General features: G+C 38.9%; 1 pseudogene; it reads left to right on the forward strand.

The window, feature by feature from the left end:
* Positions 1–1,106: 1,106 nt before the first annotated feature.
* LOC133104184 (elongin-B-like) lies at positions 1,107–16,405 on the forward strand (annotated as a pseudogene).
* Positions 16,406–16,761: the final 356 nt, after the last annotated feature.

Here is a 16,761-nt window from a genome sequence, read left to right on the forward strand (position 1 = left end):
TGCATTCATGGAGACAGCAGAGACACAAACCACAATGGAAAGGAAGAAGCTCTTTCTCAAGCCTCTGCTTGAGTCACAACTGCTAATATCCCACTGGCTAAGGCAGGTCACATGGATAAATCAGAATCAAAGGGCAGGGAAACAAGCTCAGCCTCTGGAGGGAAGGAGCTGTAAAGCCACAGGGCCAAGGGCAGGGACACAGGAAGGGCTGAAGAATAGAAAGGCAGAGCTTTTCAAAGGACTGGCAGCTCTACATTAACAGCTGGGAACAGGAGACAGCAGTTGTTAACATAGTCCTGAAATGTTGAAAATGTTAAGTGCTTATCACTTAGGAAGCAAAGAATTAAAGTGATTAAGTAAATGCTAGACTGTGAAATGCCTTAGGACCCAAGGGTATGCTAAAATTCGGGATTCTCTGCTTTCTGGCCAGTTTTATTTTATCACAGTGAAGCAGAAATTGAGGGACAACATGAGATAGCCTGGCAAATAATTTCATTCTCCCTTTGTTTCTTCTCAGTTATTATTTACCTGGTGCCTTCCCTGAGTGGGATTTTCTTGGGCCCCCCATCCCCCAAAAGACTGTAGTAATTACTCTAGAGGAAGCAGAATTTCTACCACTATCCCCAGGCAAACCATTCCAACAGTCAGGTGGGATGATGGTGGTGGTGGTGGTGTATTGTCACTGGTTTTTTTGGATTTTTTTTTTTTTTTTTAACCTAGGACATAAATTGTGGGCCCTTAATGACATCTGTTGTAATTTTTAACCTTATTGGGACAAGAAAGGATAAGCATCTCCCTAATTTCTAGAAACAAAACTAGCAAGGAAATAGGACATTTAAGTAAACAAGAGCTTTTAACAGAAGGTCTGCCGATGTTGACTGCTTCTCTCCATCACTGTAGATCTGTGGCCTGTCTCTGGGAAAGGGCAGAAAGCCTTGGGGCGCCTTGCTCAAGAACAGTAGATAAAAGTCATGGTCTGACTATCCCATCTGCTTCCTTGAAGAAGGAAATATTATAATATAGTAATGTCAAGGCCCCAGGCAATGCAGTCTCCCAAGCGGTCTCTGAGTTAACCAACATGTCCTCTTACATGCAAACTCGGAATCATGATGGGGGTGGGGCAGACAGCCGAACGCATTGACTATGTTGGCACGTGGTGCAAACGAAAAGGTACCATCTGTTCAGTTGCTGAAAAATGATGATGCATAGCTGTGACTTTTTTAATGTTCCATCTGGGTATAACTGAATTGCTTCTTTAAAATAAAAAATATCCTTATTTGATATATATCCTTTCTTGTAATGGTCTCCATCCATCCTTCATTTTTTCTGTAGGACTTATTTCATGAGAAGTATGACATGAAATATTAAAAGTTATGGACGAAGGTCTTTGGGGGATGGCTGTGGAATTTTTGTTTCTTTGGCTGACTTGTCCTTTATTTTCTTGTCATTTCAAAAACACCTTCCATATGCAAAATTTTCTCTCACCCCCCTGCAAAAAACACCCTTAACTAGATAACTGGATAGACAAGCAGAAGGAGACTATCTGTCTGTTATCTACACACAGGAGGAAAACAGGACATGAATCTGCCAAAATACCTAGTTACCTACATTTCCAAACCAAGAAAAGCAATTAATTTCCTTTCTTAAAAATCATGTTGGTTCTAAAGAACATTCTGAGAATAATAATAAGGGCATTTAGAAGCGCAACTTGAATTCACAGTGACTGGCTCCTAAAACATTAAAAGCATAAGAGGGAACAAAAGTATATGGAGGGGATCTCTAACACGCCTCTCCCCAAGTACAATTATAGATTTGAAATCTGTTGTTACTTTACCATGGCAACCTTCACACTTAATTTCCCAAATATTGAACTTCTGTCATCCTATTCCTTTCAGGGAGCCCTTCAACTACTGCTTCCCCTGAACCCATGTCATGTCATTGCCTTTAATACCTAACAATCCTCCAAACACACGCTATGAGCACACTTGCCCAGACCGAGAAAAAAGTAAAGACCAGGAAGAATTTGGCTATGCTCTCAGCAAAAGCACTTAGATGTGTTCTTTCTAGATGATGGACACCAACAATTGAATGTAACTCCAAACAATGCCAACTTCGAAAGCAGAAACTTGGCTTCTTGTTCTATTCTATTCCATTTAAATAAAGTTACTATCTACCGTGTGCTGGGAGCCTCAGGAAATACTAGATTAGAATAAACCATATTGTCTGATTTCAAGAAGTTTACAATGTAGAGAGAGAATGAGATACAGATAAGGAGAAAGCAGTTCTCAATGTGTGATCCCCAGACCAGCAGCAGTAGCATCACCTGAGACTTTGTTAGAAATGCAGATTCTCAGACTCCACCCCAGACCCTCTGAATCAGGATCTCTGGGAGTCAGGCCCAGAAATCTATTTTCACAGTTCTTCCAGGTGATTATGATGCTCTCTAAATTTTGAGAGTCACTGCTATAAAGCAATAGAGCACAAGCACCAAAGAGAGATACAAAGTGCTTTGAGCAAAGGGAAAATCACATTTATTTTGGAAGGAGGACTTCCACGATTGACTGTATTTCCATAAAGCTTTGAAAGTTAGGTAAGATATTGAAATGTAGGGAGTGTACTAGGAAGAGGACATTCTGGGTGAGTGAAGTGTGAACCAAAGGACAGAATTAAGAAAGCAGAAGGAAAATCAAAGAGTCTAGATTGATGAGCATGGAAGGAGATGGAGAAGAGGACCAGAAGATAGGTTGAGGTCTCAAACACCAGTCTGAGGTGTGTGTTGTCTAACACAGTGGGCAATGACAAGCCACTCAGGTTTTTCATTGGAGGAGTAACAAGATTAGAGCAGTGTTTTTGGAAGATTCATCTCAGGGTTTCCACAAGATAACTTGGAGTAAGAAGATAATGCAAGAAGTGGGGAAACAACTGAGTTGATGATTGCAATAGTTTGGGTAGGTGATAAAAAGAGCTTTAACTTTTTAGGGTGTTTGCAGGGGAAATAGAAAAATGAGGAAATTAATTGGAGAAAATTTGAAGGACTAGATAAATAAGATTAACAATTAATTCTACATTAGGAGGAAAAGAATGAAGAGAATCAAAACCTTGATTTACAACTAAAGATTAGTAATGCCATAAACCAAAGAATAAAGTAATCAGGAGGAGGAGTTGGATTTGGAAGGGATTTGTTTTGAATGTACTTGACGTTCTGTGGTATGGTCATTATGAAGTTGCTAGTGTAGGCATAGAGTTTATAATAATAATATCTACAATGTTTTGACTGCATAGGGCTCTGCCTCGCTAAGCACAAGAACCAGGCATATGACCTATATTATATCGTGTCAACCTTACACTGACTTTATGAGAAGACATTATTATACCCATTTTTACTACCTAAATTAGATTCTGTGGCATATAACAGAAAATCCGAATTAACAATGACTTAAACACATAGAGTTTATTCTAGCATGTAGAAGAAATCAGGAGGTATGCAAGGCCAAACAAATATGGTGCCTCCAACAAAGTCATCAGGGGGCCAAGTTTCTTCTAATGTGCTCTTCAGCATCCTCTACTGGGGAATTCCATCCTCAAGGGCATTTCATCATTCAAGATTGCTGCTGAAGCTCCAGCCATCAGGGAGGTGATGACTAAAAATATGAGAATGGATGCTTATCGAATATAAAGAATAGGAGGTTGGAAGAAAGAGCCTTTGGAGAATGACCACAAGGGAGGGCTGGGAGGATGCACAGGAAGAGAGAAGCACCATGTCAACAAAAGGCAAGAAGACACAAGGCTTCACTATGAAAGGAGAGGTAGTTAAGCAGTATCCAATGGTGCAGTCCATCAGGATGGAAAAATGTTTATTGGATTGGAGAAGGTGAAGCCCTTGATGGCCTTCCAAAGAACAGCATCATTTAAGTGTTCTATGGCAGCAGATCTTAGAATTAAGGAAATATTAGGTGGTGAAATAGTGGAGCAATAATTTCTCTTCTGTGAAGTTTGTTGATTCAGGGAAAGAGCAAAATCATGATAGTGACCGAGTTGAACAGTGTTGAGGTAATGTTTTCATAGATTAGAAGACCTGAACATAATTCCCCTTTATGATGTCAGGTCTCTGGGAGACTAGATTTAAATTGCTTGAATGTGTGGGTTGAGACAACAGAGTACTTCTTCCATGATCAGCAGCTCCAATCCGATTCCTCACAGGGAAAGTGAAGCAAGTGTTGGCTGATATTATATCATAATAAAGGGCTGATATTACATTTTGTAAAGGCTGTCTGATAATCTTAATTAATTCATTTTTGTTTTTCCCTCCAAAAGCTAGATGGAAATTCGTCTAGCTCTGGCTTGGGTTCTTGAAGAAAAATTAAATTGCAAAACTGAGGATGTTTCATTAGCCTTCTGCACTCCCCCAAGGTCAGCGAAGCCTCTCTGGGTGCTTTTGCAAGGCTGCAGAATCTGGAATGGCAAGGCTGTGGCTCCATTTCAGCAAAAATAAATATCATATTACAACACGTTGTTTTTGCAGCTGACTGAGGCTTTGGTGTAGGGGATATTTCATTCTGCAATTGCACATAAAGAGAGAAGTTGCTGGCAGGGCAATGTATATAGTGTTTGCATCATTCCTTTATGAAGCCATTTTCTCCCCTCAAGGAGTGCATTCCCAGAAGACTTTTTTCCCCCCAACAAATGTCTGGTGTTTCTGCAGTGCTCAGCGTGCATGACTTGCTTTGAAGGCTGTTAAAAGTTAAGACAGATAGTTGGACCAGTTCTCCTGGTACATTTCATTCCTTCCTCCCTAACTTTATCCCCCCCTCCCATATCCCCCCTCCCCCAAACCCTGCTATTACAAAACTATGAAAGAATGGCAGAGACTAAAACCACAACATACTTTGCAATTCTAATTTTCTAACCTAAAACTAGTTAGCCATAAAACCCTAGAAGCTAAAAGCTGCCTGAGGAGAATCCAAATCTTCTGGCTTTAAAATAGCTACATATATTTTACCATTTTAGCTATTTTGAGGTAGATTTTCTCACACATGCATGCTTGTTGAAATTAAATGTGTTTTTATCCTTTTATCCTTCTGGAGAGAGAGCAGACTTGAGAGGGGCACTTGTTTTCTATCTCTTGCAGAATAAATTTGGATGCTCAGAGTAGGCATTAAGTTATCTGACTGTGCAATTTCTATCTAAATTGATTAGGTCTGGTACTGCTTTGGAAACTGGGTACATGTAGGAAATGGAGTTGTCTTATTTGAGCCTGCCTTTTAGTATATGGGTGTTATCACAGGTTTCTCGTAGTTTGTATCCCCCAGAAACAAACCCTAAGAAGAGGTTTTGAGGAAAAGTAGTTTATTTGGGAGGTGATTACAAGAAAAACTGGTAGGGGAATGGGAAAGTGAACAGGGAAGAGAAGATATTCAATAAAGTCTATCTTAATGAGAAGCTGCCACTGTGGGCAACTGGTGCTTGATCCTTCTGGGGACCTCTGGGATGCTCTGTGGAACATGCACAGAGATGTCACACCTGAGCAATGGGAAAGCTTGGGCATTCATCAACCAACTCCCATGGGTCATTGGTGGACAATCCTGGCCAGAGATGTCAATTCTTCCCAATTTCATCTATAGATGTACTGTAATCCCAATCAAAATCCCAGCAACTATTTTGTAGATATCAACAACCTTATTCTAACATGTATATCAAAAAGGAAAAGACCTAGAATAACTAACACAATACTGAAAAAGAAGAACAGAGTTGGAGGACTTAAACTGCCCAATTTCAAGACTTACTATATAGCTACCATAATCAAAACAGCGTGGTATCAGTAAAAAAAATAGACACATAGATCAATGAAATAGAATTAAGAGCCCAGAAATAGACCCACAAAATATAGCCAAATATCTATCACACAAAGTCAAACTGATCTTAGACAAAGGCTCAAAGGCAATTCAATGGAGAAAGAACAGTATTTTCAATAAGTGATATTGGAAACTAGATATAGACCTAACACTTTACAAAAATTAACTCAAAGTGAATCATAGACCTAAAGGTAAGGTGAAAAACTATAAAACGTCTAGAAGAAAATGGAGAAAATCTCTAGGGGTTGAGAAACTGAGTGTTTAGATGCAATACCAAAAGCACAATATATGAAAGGAAAAACTGATATGTTGGATCTTATTAAAATTTAAAATTTCTGTTCTATAAAAGACACTTAAGAAAATGAAAGACAGAATGGAAGAAAATAATTGCAAAATACATATCTGATAAAGAACTTATATCCAAAATACACAAAAAATTCTTAAACCTCAATAATAAGAAAAAATCCAATTAAAAACAATAAAGATTGTCAAATTAGATAAAAACAGCAGGTAGAATATGATTTTGTAAATAATAATCATAATAAATACATTAAAAAATTTTTTTTCAATAGCCAAGTCCTTTAACTCTCTCTTTTTTCAAAACGGAGTTGTGAACTGTAAACATTTCCCTTCCTAGCTCTTGTTTTTTTAAACTTGAGTAAAAGGGATTATACAGATTTTTTGATGATGGCCATTCTGACTGGTGTGAGGTGATACCTCATTGTAGTTTTGATTTGCATTTCTCTAATGATTAGTGATGTTGAGCATCCTTTCATGTGTTTGTTGGCAATATGTATATCTTCTTTGGAGAAATGTCTATTTAGGTGGAGGGGGTGTGGAGAAAAGGGAACTCTCTTGCACTGTTGGTGGGAATGCAAATTGATACAGCCACTATGGAGAACAGTATGGAGGTTCCTTAAAAAATGAAAAATAGAACTACCATACGACCCAGCAATCCCACTACTGGGCATATACCCTGAGAAAACCATAACTCAAAAAGATTCATGTACCACAATGTTCATTGTAGCTCTATTTACAATAGCCAGGACATGGAAGCAACCTAAGTGTCCATTGACAGATGAATGGATAAAGAAGATGTGCCACATATATACAATGGAATATTACTCAGCCATAAAAAGAAACAAAATTGAGTTATTTGTAGTGAGGTGGATGGACCTTGAGTCTGTCATACAGAGTGAGGTAAGTCAGAAAGAGAAAAACAAATACCGTATGCTAACACATATATATGGAATCTAAAAAAAAAAAAAAAAAAGTTTCTGAAGAACCTAAGGGCAGGACAAGAATAAAGACGCAGACGTAGAGAATGGACTTGAGGACACAGGGATGGGGAAGGGTAAGCTGGGACGAAGTGAGAGAGGCATGGACATATATACACTACCAAATGTAGAATAGATAGCTAGTGGGAAGCAGCCGCATAGCACAGGGAGATCAGCTCGGTGTTTTGTGACCACCGAGAGGGATGGGATAGGGAGGGTGTGAGGGAGATGCAAGAGGGAGGGGATATGGGGATATATGTATACGTAAAGCTGATTCACTTTGTTATACAGCAGAAACTAACACACTATTGTAAAGCAATTATACTCCAATAAAGATGTTAAAAAAAAAAAAAGGATTATACAATGGGAGAAGGAATTGCAGGAGAAAGAGTGACAGGCAGATAAAGGGAAATCCTTAAAGTAGAGCGGGGTGCACAGTGAGCTGGAGGACCCAGACCCCACGCTTCTCAGTACCCTTAGGTGGTAGCAAGACCTCAGAAGGAAGCTAAAACTGGCACTGAGCCTCCCATTGGAGCAAGGCTCTCTGTGCTCCTCTGGGCCCCGAAGCAGTATAGTTCCTGTTCTCCTGAACTGCTGAACCATAGACAATAATGAAGGCTGCCATGCTAGATTGAAGATCAGAGGCCTCCCTCTACTCTCCCAGTAGTACACAAATCTCCCAATTTTCTCTTTGACCTCAAGGAAGATCAGGAGCCTCAATACTTACCAGGATCTCCTCACAACATTGTAGGATGAAGGTCAGAGACACACTTAATTTTATTTGAAGAAAATAAAGATACAACTGAGTTTATGTGTGTGAAGTTATATGTGCTTGACACATATGAATGGGAAAACAACTGTAAGGGTACATATCAAAATGGTTATAGTTGGTAAACTCTGGGTAAGGATTACAAATGATTCTTATTTTCTTTTTATTTAGCTGTGCTCTTTGATTTCCATACAATGAAAATGTGTTACATATGGTAAAATGGGAAGGACTAGCTGAGTGGTGTGGTGTATAGGGCCTAGGTTTTAGACCCCATAGACCTGGGTTTGAATGACCAACTCTCCTACTTATTAGCTGGGAGAATCTAAGAAAGTTATTTCCATTGCTAAGCTTCATGTCCTCATCTATAAATGCCAGTGATGTCAACCTTGTAGAGTTATCATAGAGATTAAAATTAATCTACATAGAGTGCAGGATACTTTCCCACATAATTACACACATAAATATTCATGATAATTGTACACTTTAGACTACTGAACTTTATACTATGTAAATTATATCTCAATACAGTTGTTAAAAAACACAAAAAAAATACCTATAATACTTTTGCATGAATATTTAGACCAGCTATGGAATAGCTAACCTAGATACCTTGAAGGATATTTATAAGGTTGGCATATGTCCATCATTTATATCTTTAAATTAAAGACAAAAAAAAGCATTGCTTTCTTGTTCTATAATGCCAACTCTGAAACTCTAAGAAGGTCTGTACTCTAATAACTCTTTCTTCTAAGAATGACTTAAAGAAATCCATAGTACAGGTTATCAATTGGATGTGCTGGCTGTGTTCCTTAGACTGTTCAGAGGTCACTTAGTCCCTGAACACCTGACATTCTTCTTCTACTGAAATGGAAAGAACAGTCCTTGTTGAGGGATGAATTATGGCCCTCCAAAATTCATATGTTGAAATCTTAACCTTCTGTACCTCAAAATGTGACTGTGTTTTAAAATGGGGTCTTTAAAGAGGGAATTAAGTTAAAATGAGGTCATTAGTGTAGGTCCTAATCCAAAGTGACTGATGTCCTTAAATGAAGAGGAGATTGGAATACAAATACACATGGAGGGAAGACCATATAAAGACACAGGGAGAAGATAGCAAGCCAAGGAGAGAGGCCTCAAAAGAAACCAACCCTGGCAACACCTTGATCTTGGATTTCCAGCCTCCAGAATTGTGAGAGAATAAATCTTTGTTGTTTATGCCATCCATTCTGGGGTACTCTGTTATGGCAGCACTAGAAAACTAATACAGTCCTTTTGCCTGCCCAAATTTTGAGAGTGTCAGGAGGAACCCAGTGACCATTCAGAAAAAGCTTAGGAATCCTTTTTTTATAAATGTTATCATTTTTATAAAAATCATTATCTTGTGTGGTGTACCTACTTAAAATTATAATGTGGCAGCTATTATATTCCAGGGTATATAGCAAAGAGATTTAATCTTTAAGTTGAAAATAAAGTGTGGCACGAAGGAACATATCAAATTACAAGTTTTTGTGGTATCCCTCTTCATTCACTTCAAAGGATATAGTATTTGCTTGGTTCGTTTACCAGGACATTGTGCTGAGAGGCATAGTAGAAGGAGAGAAAACTTGAAGAAGATGAGAAGATGAAATTACTTTTAATAAAAACAAAAAAAGAAATGGTAGGGAGATAAGCTAGCACAACTGAAGGCTTTTGGAACATAGGTGAGAGAGAAGAGATTCAGGAACAGCCATTAGGATTGGAATTTTGGGGTTGGGGGAGAGATGTGTAAGAAGAGTTGTTAGGAAGGCTTGCTGGATTGAATGCAGTGTGGTGTCTCCTAATTCTTCCATGAAAAATTGTCATAAGACTTTCCTATTATTCTCCAAAGCTTTTGATTCAGGGTTAAAAGATTCATGGTGCTTTTCCTGACATTCCAAAATGCTGAAAGGTTGTGAAATCTAAACAGTGTAGCTTAAAGGACAGCTCATCCATGTAGTGTTTGTCTTAAAATTTTCCACAACATGAAACACAAAGTAATGTGCTATAAAGACAATGATTAAGCAAAGTGTATTTTAAAGTTTACTTTCCTTCCATTTGATTTCTCCAGCTTTCAAGTATCTGCTACTCAGTCCATTTGTTGCCCTATTTTGATTGTTTTTGGCAAACAGATGCAGGAGAAGAACACTATCACCTTTTTTGTTTTATATAACCTTAGAGATACAAACATAATGTTAGTCAGGTTTTCTTTTGTAGGGAAAAGAAAAGGACTGAAAGGACTGAAATACAGCTAAAAAAATTCCTGATGTTTTCAATGGAAAACTAGGCATTGTCTAGCATACCCCTCCAAGTTATCTGATACTATGGGGTCTTTACACCTTTCATTGTATTAATGTTTCCTACAAATTTGTAAGCTTTAGAGAACTGAAAGAGATACAAATGATTCTTGTCCACAAATATGCAAATGAATTTGGAGGAGGTTCAATTCATTTTCCTCCCTTTCTGTGGAAGAAGCTATTTTGGCACAAGTTAAGCAAATCCAAATTCATTGCATCATTCCTGATAGCCCACATATGTGTATTCTTTTTGGAGTCTCCTTTGCACTGGTGGTAACATCTTACTGGTTCCCTCATTAATTAATGAATTAAATAAAATCTTTGACATGTGTCCATTTTAAATATGTATGTGGGTTTATTTTTTCTAAAAAATTATCCTTTAATACTTTCATGAACTTACTGTCTTTAAGCTTCTAGGAGCCCAGCTGAACCTCTTACCTGAGGTTCAACTGGACATAATAAAGTGAACTACTCTTCTGGAGTGAGGAATAGCAGGGGATGGCTGGGGAACAGCATAGCTGAACTGACCTCTCTATACCTCAGTCAAGAGTCTCAACTGTGTCCATCTCCAATGAACCCAGGAGAACTGAGTTATGATCTGCATGACATTTTTATCTCAGACATTCAGTTTGACTTTCAAGTCAAATCAAAGACTAGTAAAAAAAAACATGAATCCAAAATGAAACAGACTATTTTTCAGCTTGGCACTACACCATCTAGTCTAATGTGAAAAAAAATTCATTTCATTTTGCCACTGCCTGCTGATTGGCATGAACTCAGCTGTCCTTCAAAGGTTCAGCCTCTCTTGAAAGCAGGTACAGTCATTGCTGTGAGCCAAAGGGGGAACTGTAGTTGGAATTTTCAAATTCCCCTGAGGGTTGTTTTTTTGGAAAAAATTATCAAATGAATGGTTTTAGCATACACTTGAAAGCTACTTTAATTCTGTTTCACTTTCAGTGTATGGAAGTAAAGGTAACATTAGAGAAGTGTGCTGATTACTTCCAGTGGGTAAAATACCTGCAATCTTGAGATAAATGTTGCCAGAAAATAGAAACTGATGTGAGAGGTTTATCCTGTGCACATTATCAAATTATAATAGAACTTAAAACAATGCCTATGCTTTTGTAGGAGAGAAGAAATATATTTTTCTTTTAGGCTCTCCATTGGGGATCCTGTAATGAAGACAGATTAACAAGAGAAAAACAAACAGAAGTTTATCAACATGTATATCTCATACATACATGGGAGAAACTCACAGATGAGTAACTCAAAGAGGTGGCTAGAACTTGGGCTTAAATGCCATCTTCACTTAAAACAAAAGAAGAAGGGTGTGGGGTGGGGGTGTGGGGAGGTAAGTTATGGGAAGGTGACCAGGAAAAGTATGTAAAGAAGCGTAAGGTTTGTTATGCGGATTTAAGACTGTTCCTTCTCTATTGATGAGTTGCTTGTGATTTAGAGTCATCCTTCTTTTCCTGGTACAGAGAGGAAGACACCTTCACAAATGGAAATTTCCTTTACAAATGGAAATTTCCCTTAAAAAAGACAACTTATACCCTGTTTTCAGAACTTCTCCTGTGTCTGCTGTTTCTCAAAATAGTCAATTCTAAATATTGACATTTATGCTAAAAAGGTATATTTTGGGGGTCGCACATTCTGGTCTCCTACACTTTTTACTATCGCCAAACTTGAAGCCTCATCCCAGAATTTAGATTAAATGGTTGCTCCATCCAAGGCACCCATGGCTTCTGTATCACATTCAGATAGTTTTTACTTATCTTTAGCTCTTAGTTCCATTATTTTAGAATCACCAGTTGGTTTTGAAGTTGAGAACATTTTTTTCTTCCTCTCCCAGGTCATAAAATTGAAGGACAAGAACATGGGGTCTAATCTAAGTAAATATCTTAACAGAATGATATCCAAAGTATAATTTTCCAAGTGTTTCATAGATTGCAATTCTTATATAAAACCATAATGAGCAGAAATCTAAGTTTTATTAAACTCATTAATGAGGGAGACAGCAGGATGACAAAGTTGGTTCAGAAAAGAATACAGGGAGGACTTCCCTGGTGGCGCAGTGGTTAAGAATCTGCCTGCCATAGAGGGAACTTTCCTCAACGTAATAAAGGCCATATATGACAAACCCACAGCCAACATTGTCCTCAATGGTGAAAAACTGAAACCATTTCCACTAAGATCAGGAACAAGACAAGGTTGCCCACTCTCACCACTATTATTCAACATAGTTTTGGAAGTGTTAGCCACAGCAATCAGAGAAGAAAAAGAAGTAAAAGGAATCCAAATCGGAAAAGAAGAAGTAAAGCTGTCACTGTTTGCAGATGACATGATACTATACATAGAGAATCCTAAAGAGGCTACTAGAAAACTACTAGAGCTAATCAATGAATTTGGTAAAGTAGCAGGATACAAAATTAATGCACAGAAATCTCTTGCATTCCTGTATACTAATGATGAAAAATCTGAAAGTGAAATTAAGAAAACACTCCCGTTTACCATTGCAACAAAAAGAATAAAATATCTAGGAATAAACCTACCTAAGGAGACAAAAGACCTGTATGCAGAAAATTATAGGACACTGATGAAAGAAATTAAAGATGATACAAATAGATGGAGAGATATACCATGTTCTTGGATTGAAAGAATCAACATTGTGAAAATGACTCTACTACCCAAAGCAATCTACAGATTCAATGCAATCCCTATCAAACTACCACTGGCATTCTTCACAGAACTAGAACAAAAAATTTCACAATTTGTATGGAAACACAAAAGACCCCGAATAGCCAAAGCAATCTTGAGAACGAAAAATGGAGCTGGAGGAATCAGGCTCCCTGACTTCAGACTATATTACAAAGCTACAGTAATCAAGACAGTTTGGTACTGGCACAAAAACAGAAATATAGATCAATGGAACAGGATAGAAAGCCCAGAGATAAGCCCACGCACATATGGTCACCTTATCTTTGATAAAGGAGGCAAGCATATACAGTGGAGAAAAGACAGCCTCTTCAATAAGTGGTGCTGGGAAAATTGGACAGGTACATGTAAAAGTATGAAATTAGAACACTCCCTGACACCATACACAAAAATAAACTCAAAATGGATTAAAGACCTAAGTGTAAGGCCAGACACTATCAAACTCTTAGAGGAAAACATAGGCAGAACACTCTATGACATAAATCACAGCAAGATCCTTTTTGACCCAGGTCCTAGAGAAATGGAAATAAAAACACAAATAAACAAATGGGACCTAATGAAACTTCAAAGCTTTTGCACAGCAAAGGAAACCATAAACAAGACCAAAAGACAACCCTCAGAATGGGAGAAAATATTTGCAAATGAAGCAACTGACAAAGGATTAATCTCCAAGATTTACAAGCAGCTCATGCAGCTCAATAACAAAAAAACGAACAACCCAATCCAAAAATGGGCAGAAGACCTACATAGACATTTCTCCAAAGAAGATATACAGATTGCCAACAGACACATGAAAGAATGCTCAACATCATTAATCATTAGAGAAATGCAAATCAAAACTACAATGAGGTATCATCTCACACCGGTCAGAATGGCCATCATCAAAAAATCTAGAAACAATAAATGCTGGAGAGGGTGTGGAGAAAAGGGAACACTCTTGCACTGTTGGTGGGAATGTAAATTGATACAGTCACTATGGAGAACAGTATGGAGGTTCCTTAAAAAACTAAGAATAGAACTACCATACGACCCAGCAATCCCACTACTGGGCATATACCCTGAGAAAACCATAATTCAGAAAGAGTCATGTACCAAAATATTCATTGCAGCTCTGTTTACAATAGCCAGGACATGGAAGCAACCTAGGTGTCCATCATCGGATGAATGGATAAAGAAGATGTGGCACATATATACAATGGAATATTACTCAGCCATAAAAAGAAATGAAATGGAGGTATTTGTAATGAGGTGGATGGAGTTAGAGTCTGTCATACAGAGTGAAGTAAGTCAGAAAGAGAAAAACAAATACAGTATGCTAACACATATATATGGAATCTAAGGAAAAAAAAAAAAAAAAGGTCATGAAGAACCTAGTGGCAAGACGGGAATAAAGACACAGACCTACTAGAGAATGGACTTGAGGATATGGGGAGGGGGAGGGGTGAGATGTGACAGGGTGAGAGAGTGTCATGGACATATATACACTACCAAATGTAAAATAGATAGCTAGTGGGAAGCAGCCGCATAGCACAGGGAGATCAGCTCGGTGCTTTGTGACCACCTAGAGGGGTGGGATAGGGAGGGTGGGAGGGAGGGAGATGCAAGAGGGAAGAGATATGGGAATATATGTATATGTATAACTGATTCACTTTGTTATAAAGCAGAAGCTAACACACCATTGTAAAGCAATTATACTTCAATAAAGATGTTTAAAAAAAAAAAAAAAAAGAATCTGCCTGCCAATGCAGGGGACAGGTGTTCGATCCCTGGTCTGGGAAGATCCCACATGCCGTGGAGCAATTAAGCCTGTGCACCACAACTACTGAGCCTGCATGCCACAACTACTGAGCCTGCGTGCCACAACTACTGAAGCCTATGCACCTAGAGCCCGTGCTCTGCAACAAGAGAAGCCACTGCAATGAGAAACCCACACACCACAACAAAGAGTAGCCCCAGCTTGCTGCAACTAGAGAAAGCCCACACACAGCAACGAAGACCCAACACAGCCAAAAATAAATAAATTTATAATAAATAAATAAATAAATATCATACCATTTCTGGCTCTATTAAAAAAAAATACAGAGAACTAATGATTATATAATCAATGAGGAAAAGGAAGAATGCTGTGATAAATCACAAAGTTAGATGCAAAATTGGTCATTGTCCTACCAGAAATAAGACCAGTTTTGGGACTAACTTTTCTACGTAAGAAAAATCATTCGTGTTATTATCAGGCAAAAATAATTTTCATTGCACAAAAATTACTTGCCTAATATTGGGCAAAATCATTTATATCTTACCAGTTTCCAATAAAGGAACATCCAACTTTACAAAGTTGTGAGTTGTCTGAGCCTTAATCAACAGTAAATGGCAAATCAAACAAACTTGTATATCTTGTGACTCTAGGGCAGGGGTCAGCAGACTATAGTTGGGCTTAGCTGACCACCTGTTTTTTGTAAATAAAGTTTTGTTGGAACACTGCCACAGCCATTTGTTACGTATTATACATGGCTGCTTTTGCTGCAGAGTTGAATAGAGACCAGGTGGTGAACACAGTCTAAAATATTTACTATCTGGCCCTTTACAGAAAACAAACAAAACTTGCCAACTTTGACCTAGGAACAGGACATTGTCTAAAAATAAAAACAAAGGTGACACGATCTTTTTTTTTTTTTCTTCCAAGTTTTGTAGGATATTTTTTCTTTGCAACAATATTAATAAAAAAGCATGAACATGAAATCAGAAAAATCGCTTCAGGGGAAAGTCACATCAGAAGTGATTTAAATCCACGAATATACAATTGAAAATTATACATTTTGCAATAATTATACACTATTCATTTGTACAATGGATTCAGGTTAACAGCACCATAGATTCTCAGAATCTCCTTCAGAATCTATTACACATATTGGAAACAGAGAAATACCAAATTCTTTATTTCTAAGAGAAAGCTCATGACCCATTTAAATCCTTAGCATTCCAAATTACTCAACTTCCCCTTGATTAGAAAAATCAACCCAGGCGGGGCGGGGCGGGGCTGGGCGGGGTCGCCGGGTTCGGGCACCCTGGGGGCCGGCGTGTGGGCGGCCAGGAAGGGGGCGGAGCTGCCGGCTAGTCGAAGGGGAGAGGCAGTAGCCGGTGTGGACGTGTTCCTCAAAATCCGGCGCCGCAAGACCATCATCTTCATGGAAGGCAGAGTCCAGCAGCATGTTCCTGTTGAAGCTCATTGTCGAGGGCATCCTCAAGCAGCTGCCAGACGAGCAGCGGCTGTACAAGGACCACCGGTTTCTGGACGATGGCAAGATAGTGGGTGAGTGTGGCTTCACCAGCCAGACCCAGCCGCGGGTGGGGCTAGCCTTACAGGCAGGTGAAGCATTTGAGACCCTGCCCATCAAGCCCTTCTCCAGCCCACCGGAGCTGCCGGATGTGATGAAGCCGCAGGACCCAGGAAGCAGCGCTAATGAACAAGCTGTGCAGTGAGAGCTCCCCCTCAGGGCCTCCCCCCACTCCCCCCACTCCATAAAAGAGATTGGGTGCCGAAAAGAAATATCAACCCAGATTTTGGTATTCAGCTCATCCATATTCTGGTATTTTCCTTCAGGAATTTGCTATGTGTAGCAGGCATCAGGGGATCACACTTTCAAGAAGTAGGCTTCCCTGGTGGCACAGTGGTTAAGAATCAGCCTGTCAGTGCAGGGGACATGGGTTCGATCCCTGGTCTGGGAAGATCCCACGTGCTGCGGAGCAACTAAGCCCATGAGCCACAACTACTGAAACCCTTGTGCTTAGAGCCCGTGCTCCGCAACGAGAAACCCGCGCACTGCAACAAAGAGTAG

This window comes from Eubalaena glacialis, chromosome 13, assembly GCF_028564815.1.
Source record: "Eubalaena glacialis isolate mEubGla1 chromosome 13, mEubGla1.1.hap2.+ XY, whole genome shotgun sequence".
In the NCBI taxonomy this organism is placed as follows: Eukaryota; Metazoa; Chordata; class Mammalia; order Artiodactyla; family Balaenidae; genus Eubalaena; species Eubalaena glacialis.